At 32.2% G+C, this 9,793-nt stretch overlaps 1 long non-coding RNA gene across 1 annotated transcript; it reads left to right on the top strand.

Moving 5' to 3' along the window:
• Positions 1 to 9,307: 9,307 nt before the first annotated feature.
• Positions 9,308 to 9,793, top strand: LOC119830875. The gene is made up of 2 exons (XR_005287867.1): positions 9,308 to 9,413; positions 9,675 to 9,793. It is a non-coding gene; the product is annotated as an uncharacterized LOC119830875 (long non-coding RNA).

Here is a 9,793-nt window from a genome sequence, read left to right on the forward strand (position 1 = left end):
AATTAAAAAATTAAAGGCAATTAAAAAATCATATCATATACATATCATAATAGAAAGATAGGAAATTAACAACTTCTTTTAGAAATTTTAGACTTTTCAACGGATTTTAAACGTGATTTATTCATTATATTGGGCCGTGGTACACACATAACCTATAGAACTCAAGGATCAAGTCAAAATCCAATGGTAAAAGTTCGTGGTTTTTTAAATCGGTCCATTTGTTCCTGAGATTAGCCCGTTTAAACAAAAAAACGTTTTAGCTTTATATCATGAACCTATATTATAAGCATAGATATAGATTCGCGTTATATTGTACGGTATTTCACACATATTTTACAATATCCTCTTACCTTCACAGCAAAAGCTGACAATCAAATACCAAGCAATTGCTTGTTATCTTGAATGTCAGTAGATGCTTCGGCAGAACGCCGAAATATTTATGGATTCAAATGTCAGCCATACAAAAGATAGGAGAATTTAATTTCTCATTGTTCGCATTTGCCACAATTGCCTTTGCGGTCTTTGTTTCAACTCGTATATTAATTATTATTCAGTCATACTGAAAATAATACCATCTGACTGATTTAACTCCGCCAAGACAATAAACAAAAACACTACACAATAAAGTAGAATAAGTACGTGATGTATTTTCAAAACAACAAATCAAGGCACACACACATAAAACATTTTTATTAATATTATAAGAGCCATCCAGTTACCTATTTAATGTTGGTGCCAGTCAAGTTTAATTGTTGATAGATAGATACTACATGCCTTTATACCGTTTTGTTTACATAAATATCTAAACCTATTTTGCAATCGTTTAAAAATACAAGCAGCATCCTGAACAAAAACTAATTCTTATGAGAAAAAGTTCTAGTAGAAACTACACACTTATTCAAATTTCTTAACCTAAAAAATATTTTGCTATATAAGAACTAACCATTAAAACTACCATACTATTAAAACACCATCAAGAAACTCCCAGTTGCCTCTTTGCATACCATGTAAAGAGGGAAACAAGTTTTGGTTGCAATATATTGGCCAAGGATTATACCACACAAAAACAACATAGTTATCTATAAAAATAAATCTATCTAGGCCAACTTAAAAATACTAGAACGTTACATCATTCCGGAACGTAGAGACGGACAGTTGAAATATTACATATTATTGTTTCCTGCTTGAGTCCTTTCTCTCGTAAAATTACACTTAAAAGGCGAAGATACTCGCAGTCGTGAATATAGCTGGCCTTTACATCAAATGGTTATTTACCTATTATTGCATGTTTTGTATTAATTGAAAATTTAGTAGGCTGCTTCTATCGAAGAGGTGAAAGCGATATAAAATCGATGATTTTTTAAGAGTAATGGAAACAATATCATTATAATATTATAATTTGAAATTGTTGTAATTTATTGCTTTTGACCGAAGATATACATATATTGGATTTTTTTATGCCGAAGAATCCCGAAAATAAGCTATGCGGGGAAAGCCATGAGATTGACTCTCTTTTCTTTTGATTACATGGGCAGAGACAAGAGAAGAAAGCTAGTATAGATATAAGTTCATGTATGATATACTACAAAGAGAAAAAAAAAACATGTGTGCTTCTGAATATCTATGAGTTCTTACCTATATTCATTTAAAAATCTTTGTTTTTAAGCACGAGTATATGCAATGATATCGCGTGGTTTTGAACAAAGCTATGCATAATCAAATTAAAGATAAACAAATCTTCATTTATAGAAAAAACACTCGAAACGCGCCCTTCCTGTTGCATTAAAATCACAATTCATCCGCAATTACCTTGTAAAATCATTCACTTCGATCACATAAGAAAGCGAAACATCGATTACGAGACCTTTTTCCCGTAAAGCATTGATATCATACTGTGTGATTAGAATATGTACGTGTTGTAGGTATATAAGAAACAGACGGAATGGGTTATCTAACCGCTATTACGGTAGCATCTCATTTACAACACATTATTAAAGTCTATGTGACATAATAAAAGACGGTTGTATTTATGAACTACTATGTACCTTTTGATCGTATATTCAGAGTGGTAAAAATAAGCTGCAGAACTAGTAAAATCACGTAAAAAAAATGTTTTAAGCGAGATAAACTCCAGAGAAGTTTGAATATAATTGGAATAAGATTTTAGAATAGCAGAGACTTTTTTTAAAACTGTACACATATCGAACTTGCTTGATATTTAACTAATATAAAATATATATTACACTTTTGTTAATCAGACACGAGAACACCAAAACAAATTCAAATGTTTGTAATATTATTCTGAGGTTTGCTCCTAAAATGACCCCGGAAAGTCAACTGATAGTTCAATATTTATAAATATATTACAAGTGTCCAATTTCAAAATGAACGTTGCTGTTATTTATTTTCATATTACGCAATGGAAAACCGGATATCTAAACAAAATTATCATAAATAGGCTAATTAACATTTTCGCAATGAATCTAGATGTATAATTTATAAATTTAAATTAAATAGCATATTCTTATAACATTAAGAAGAAAGTGAGAATTAAACGAAGAAGTTCTCAATTAGTACTGTATTTTATTTCTCGTTTTTAATATGATGCTTTTTGGGTTTGAAATTATTTTATGGTCATTTGCTCCCTTTCAATAATATAGAGTGGTACCTCCCTCATATATTTATCATACACGCATATCATAAAATTGCAAATGTATAAGTGTAATCCAAATTAACATGATGTATGGAGAAAATCCCCTAATGTACATAGTGGAAGGTAATATTCCTTGCATAAATTTGCATTGTAAAGAGTTTATTAAAAAATATGATAAAATTATAAAAATTATGGCAATCATAGGGACCGTCGCTTAAAGATAATCTTAGAATAATATACCTCATTACAGCCACAGAGAAATAGTTTTTAAGATCACACAACATAAACGTCATTAGCGTACATATTAATAGTATAGAAAAAACGGCATGGGTAGACTACGCCTTAGTCTATGTCGACCAAAGTTATGTATACTTCACAAATATATTTTAGTAAATGAAATTAGGCGCCAACAGCATTCTTTATTTCATAATAAATATTTTACAATAGCTGTAACTTTTAAAACGTCGAAAGACTAATGGATTACGAATGCCTAGAACTCCAAAGCTTGCATCAAATAATTACTGGGTTACGAAACTTATTCAAAATCTCATCGGAGAATAAAATCCAAATTATTAAGATATATTGTAAATACAGATCGATTTATAATAAGCTCTATCAAATGGTTATTTTAATAACCATTGCAACATAAAAACATGATTTTTAATATGCCAGCTCATCGCTGCATATTTCAAGTCTTAGATTTTATGACTAAATTGCTTGTGATATTTTTATATAAAGAAAAATATTCCCTTGATTGCGTCAATAAATCATATGTTGTATGACAATAAAACAATCATGTTAGTCGCATAATTTAACCACAAATATTTTGACTACCTTAGAACATTGCTACGTGTTGTATAGAATGCACCATGGATGTTACATGACTTCGAAAATTCTCTAACATGCAAACTATTGGGCCAATCATACATAGCTAATAAATTACCTAGTTTATGATAATCGTATATTATTAAATATATTATGCTTTAGAAATATTCGGAGGGTAAACACTTTTTTTTAAACAATTCACACTTGTATTATAATTGCTATCACGGACATTATCAGCAAGCAGCGCCGACATTAAATCCACTAAACTCTGTCATGTTTTTTACTATTCGTAATAGCGAATAATCATTTTTGTTTAAATTAAAAATAAATAAAACTGAGCTTTATAAACAAGCTGCGCCCCGCGGTTTCGCCCGCGTAAGTCCGTATCCCGTAGGAATATCGGGATAAAAAGCCTTGCCTTGCCTATGTGTTATTCCAGTTGTCCAGCTGTCTACGTACCAAATTTCATTGCAATCAGTTCAGTAGTTTTTGTGTGAAAGAGCAACAAACATACACACATCCTTACAAACTTTCGGATTTATAATATTAGTAGGATGTTTTGTAATTGTAGTTACATAATTATGCAAAAAATTATTTAAATGCAATGAAATCTTCAAAAGTGTTTTTATTACTCAAAATTCTTATCTCACCTTCTAAATTTTCATTAGTATATATAACAGACTTATTAGTTAGTATTTTTATAATTTTATAAATGCCATAGTCGCATGTGTTTTTATTTTATTTGTGCAGATGGTCCTATGTTATTTGTTTTAAGTCTGCTACATGTGCTGTATGTATGTTTATTATTATATATTTTTAATCCTTTATTTTCATAAAGGGTTTCTGACGAAATCCAGGCACAGCAAATATGCAAAAAAAAATTAATAAATTATCGGCAATATTTGTCCCAATAGAGTAAAAACATAAATGCTTAAGCCCTCATAATAGCCATAGAAATAGTTAAAACAAGTGTCCATACTAACCAAAATTACAATAAAGCTGTGCTTTAATTAAATGTTTATCGATTAGCTAGCTTTATACACAATAAGCTACTTATAAATACTTTAAAGCATACACATTTAGCCGCTTAAAACCTATTTGATTTTTGGTGTTATTTATTAATTTTATATCCTCATATCCTCTTGCAAATAGATGTTATATAGATTGCAAAAACTGGAGACATCAATTGCACATAAAACATAGCCAGACATAGACACTATAATAAGTATAATATTATCATATTATGCGAAAAGTATCACCATAAATGTACATACGCGTGCGCAAGTGCTCCGTAGAAGAAGTTATACGATTTCAGAAGCGTTGACGATCGGATCGAGTTTGTAAAATTTAAAAATATTTTACTCTAAAGGTTGCAGATTCATTTCACTTTATCTTTCACTATTGCGTCACCGGTCACTACATAACAGCGAGGGAGCTGCTTATGAAACCGGAAAATCCTTACTAAATATCTTATTTATTTGTTCTTCGATCCTTTAACATTATTGGAAAGTGCTTACACTCGATATTTGGAGCCGTTCGTGGAGATAAACGGTGATATAACCGTCGGATGTGAATTCCATTGCAGGCGATATTTTGCATTGTAAATGATGACAGGTATAATAAATAATGGTATATTTACATTTACGATATTACGATGAAAAGTTCTTGTCTCCGATTTTAATTTTTTTTATTCGACTTATAAGTTCCGCGCGTAAAAATACTGTTTTGATAACTTTAGTTTTTTATTTAGAAGACATCATAGGCTAACTACGAATCACGATAAATGTAAAAATAAACTTAACATTTTGAACAATCGTTTTATATTAAACTAGCTGCGCCCCGCGGTTTCACCCGCGTAAGTCCTTATCCCGTAGGAATATCGGGATAAAAAGTTGCCTATATATAATTCCAGTTGTCCAACTGTCTACGTACCAAACTTCATTGCAATCGATTGAATAGTTTTTGCGTAAAAGAGTAACAAACACACACACATCCTTACAAACTTTCGCATTTATGATATTAGTAGGATGGATATACATTTATTTTTAGAAATTGTACATCAGCTGGGTAACCACTAATCAATGAAGATAAAATTAATTACGATATAATTAATTACTAACACAAGTCTTGGAGGGTCGTTCATGTACATGCCTGCCAATTGCGAAAAAGATGATATCATACAACGTGTTTTGTGGTTGTAACTAGGAAATGACTCCGAGAATCACCTAATTTTCAAGTGAACGGACCAACATGCAACTGTTGCATTAGAGATGGACTGAGAAGACGAAGCTATTCATTTGCTTATATATTTCATTCACTCCCACTACAAAGTTTTTTAATGGTACAAATGATGATTTATAAGCTTTAACGGTTGCCAACGGTTGCCTGGTAGAGATGGCTTTTAGCCATAAGGCCGCCATTTGCATACTAGTTTTAAGTTGCTTTTGTTAAGTTTATCTCTGTTTTATATTTTGTAAGTGTGCAATAAAGAATAAATAAATAAATGAATAAATAAGCTTTTAACAGGCGGGTTCCATATTTTTATATAAGAACACGGATGCAAGGGATGGTATAAATCTATATACGCAAGGAGTATACAAAGCGTAATTATAGTACTTTTCAGGGCCATTATAGTGAATTTTTTTTTTTTTTTTTTTTTATGATACAATCGGCAATGGAGCTGGTGGGACGCCTGATGGTGAGCGCTACCACCGCCCATGAACATTTGGAGAGGCATAAGGTCCATTGCAGACCTTACGCCTCTACAAATGGATTGCCGACTTTTCGGGAAGGGATTAAGAAAGAATTGGCGATAGGAATAAAGGAAAGGACTGGGAAGGGTAAAGAAAAGGATATGGGCCTCCGGCTCCTCCACTCACCGAACGAAACACAGCAGAATGCTATTTCACGCCGGTCTTCTGTGGGGGTGTGGTACTTCCCCGGTGCGAGCTGGCCCAATTCGTGCCGAAGCGTGCTCGACTACCACATACAAAATACTATACTAAGAACCTATAGGCTCCTGAACAACTAGAACCATGTGTTTCCAGAGCTAGTGACTTCTACTAATTATGTTCTTAATAGCCTCTCCAACAAACGTGACTTAATACGTTAAACCATACGAGATGGTTAAACGTAAGTCTCCATCTGTCCCTCTACATTATAAATAAACATTCATTTTGAATATAAAACAGTATGTATGTGTGTATTTTTTATTCAAGTTATAGCAATGTGTGTTACCAAATAATTATATTGTGCTGATTATTAGAAATATATTTGGTTATTGAAGTCTTCACATCATTCACATGCAATTAGTTAAATTGTGATTGATTTGTAAGATTCGATTCGCTTAGCCATAATAAGGGTCGTTTAAAAAAAATTATCAAAGATAACACATAGTAAATTGAAATATCTCAATAGTTATTCAATATTAGATATGATACTAAAAGAAAGGCAGAAAGAGTATGCTTGCTATTTTTACTCCCATTTTCTCACCGTTCACGTATGTGATGGCAAATTTCGTGCGTTGTTTGATCACCGTAATCGATACAGAAACGGATCTGGTGAGACGCCAACTGAATATTTGATAAGATCATTATTCTGAGATGTCTGTCAAATTATCGTAAGACAGCCATATAATACCTCATTAAATTTCATACACAGGAGTGGAAATTGGTGAAAATTCCGCGGTTTATGAGTTTTTAAGAAATTATCTTTAAATATTGATGAGCATTTTGTTTACGACATCTTAAAGTGATAATCACTGTCTCGAAAACATAATTTGAATGTTATAATTAAGTAACAATAAACGTATCATTAAGTAACAACAGTAAATATGTTTTTTTAAACATAGGAAAGAAATGTTTTGTTAAAAAAAAGTTCTGTTGAGGTACTAATTTATTCTCATTCATCAAATATTGATGCCTCTGTTACTATTTATCAGCGATTTTACAAAACAACTGTTCATTTTGGTAACCATCGTATCATTATATGTGCCTTATATGCCTGTCTATTACAAAAGTAGACTTTACCTTACTCATCTCTATATAGATACATAGAATTATGTTGAACTAGACGCTCGTCCCGGCTCCGCCCGGATGTCAAGATTCCAGTTTTTTTTCCAAGTGAGCATTTAATCGGGATAAAAAGTATCCTATCATCCAAGTCAGCTCATACGCTGTCTGTATATCAAATTTCATCAAGATCCGTTCAGTAGTTTTTAGTGTGATTGACGGATAAACAAATAAACTTTCACATTTATAATATAAGTGTGATAGTGTGATTATTGTGATACAAAATACAACTGCCCTGTGACTCAATCTTATGTAACCTTTAGGTCTGTTCTATTAAGATCATTGTTACGCAAATTATACTGAATGTATTTTCCATTTTTGGTACATCTAGATAGATGTTTATGGTGAAGAAAGCGAGCATCTGATAGTTTTAAGGCTAAATGGAACTATTTAATTAAATGATTTATTCAGACAGGCACTATGAGTATCTTATGTTGTCTTTATTGATGTTTGTTGTAAGAACAATTTCAAATTTGAGTGAAAAAGAAGTTCATAATTTTAAGGTCATAAAATTACACGATGATTAAATAGGTTCGTTATGTATTTTTTGTTTGGTTTGGTTATTAATTGGGTACCTTCTAAATTATAATGACTATGAAAGTATACTACGCACGTCTTTCGTACATCCACGTCTTACATATATGTTCCTTATTGCATAACTCATATAATTGTATTAAATTTAAATTTGCAATAACCATCATTCGAACAAGACTGTCAAGACTACTTGATTTTTCTTTACAAAATAATACACAAAAAACAGATAGCTCATATTTAAAAAAAAAACCTACCGTTATACGTAAAATACGAAATATGCTAAGTATAGAAGCGCTTTTAACCTACCTTTATCTTTTTCATATTTTAATAAATACAAACAACACAATCAAACACAAGAAAATACTAATGTACGTAAATTACATGAATTTAAACAAAAATATGTACCTTAAGAATTGTTTCAATCTATAAATTAACTTACTTCTGAAATCATAATGAATCTAAATGTCACACAAAAATTTTATTTATAAAGAAAATACGTGCCATCATCAATTTCTTAGTATAATTTATGAAGATATAATACCAAAATTTAATACATACCTATATATAGCAAATGTGGTATAATTTCGGTTAATTATACTAAATCACATGGTAGTCTTCATATCAAAGAGTTCTTCGAGACTGGCAGCCTTTATTTATTTACATAATTATACAGGAAAACTATTTCAAAGGGTCGTAATGTCATAAGCACGGAGCAATTTGTAATACCTAATTCTAAGATGAAGCTTTCATGCTGTTTTCTTAGTTATAAGTCGTATTGTAATCAAACGGATTGTCAAAATAGTTGCTTCTTATTTATATATAAGGGTAAAGTCTCTCAGTATTTGAAATATATAAGTTATTATTAATGTTTATAAACTGTTAATTTAACCATATGGTTGATGTTAAAATGAATTATACCTTAAAAGAAATTCATAGATTGGTGTTTCACGCATTATCATGCGTGTAATTCATTTAATTTGAATTCTCACAATGGAGATTATTAATAACGTAATTGCTTATTTATTTCACTTGACGACTTCGTTAAGACAAATTACCTTTTTAACAAAAGATGGATATCGTGTGTTTTACGTTGACAAGTCGATAATTTAATACGCGAGTGTGAAAGTGTCCAATAAGATCATTGTTTTCACCGAAGACGAATTCGGACGGGTGTCATTAAAATCATAATTCTCGTATGGCCCGAAGGCCGAATCTTAGGAAGAGTCAGGGAGAGAGGTGTAGACGAGCCGGCTGTATATAAGCGTTCAGAACGTGGTACAGAGCATCATACAACCACGAGACCTCCGCGAGTCAACATGAAAGCGTTCTTGGTAGGTATTCGTGTGCAGTGAAAGTGATCTGTGACCTGTGTGTGACCCGCTCGGGACTATGCTTCCTTGTGGGATGTGAGTCAGTGCACGCGGCGACCGCTCCACTTCAGCCGTGCTCTCACAATTGTTATCCAATACCACATCTTTGCGGTAGTGATACATCGCGAGCGGATGCACCCTATTGCATATCACTTTCTTTTAACTTTTTGTGACGACGTTTTTGTGGAATTAACAATTAATATGTGCTTTATTGTGCTACAGGTTTTAGCAGCCGTTGCGGCTATCGGCTCGGCGAGACCCGAGGCGGGATACAGTTACAACGCGCCTGGAGGCGGTGGTCATGGAGCAGGCATCGGTGGAGGTCTCGGAGGGGGCCATGG

Source organism: Zerene cesonia, chromosome 12 (assembly GCF_012273895.1).
Source record: "Zerene cesonia ecotype Mississippi chromosome 12, Zerene_cesonia_1.1, whole genome shotgun sequence".
Lineage (NCBI taxonomy): Eukaryota > Metazoa > Arthropoda > Insecta > Lepidoptera > Pieridae > Zerene > Zerene cesonia.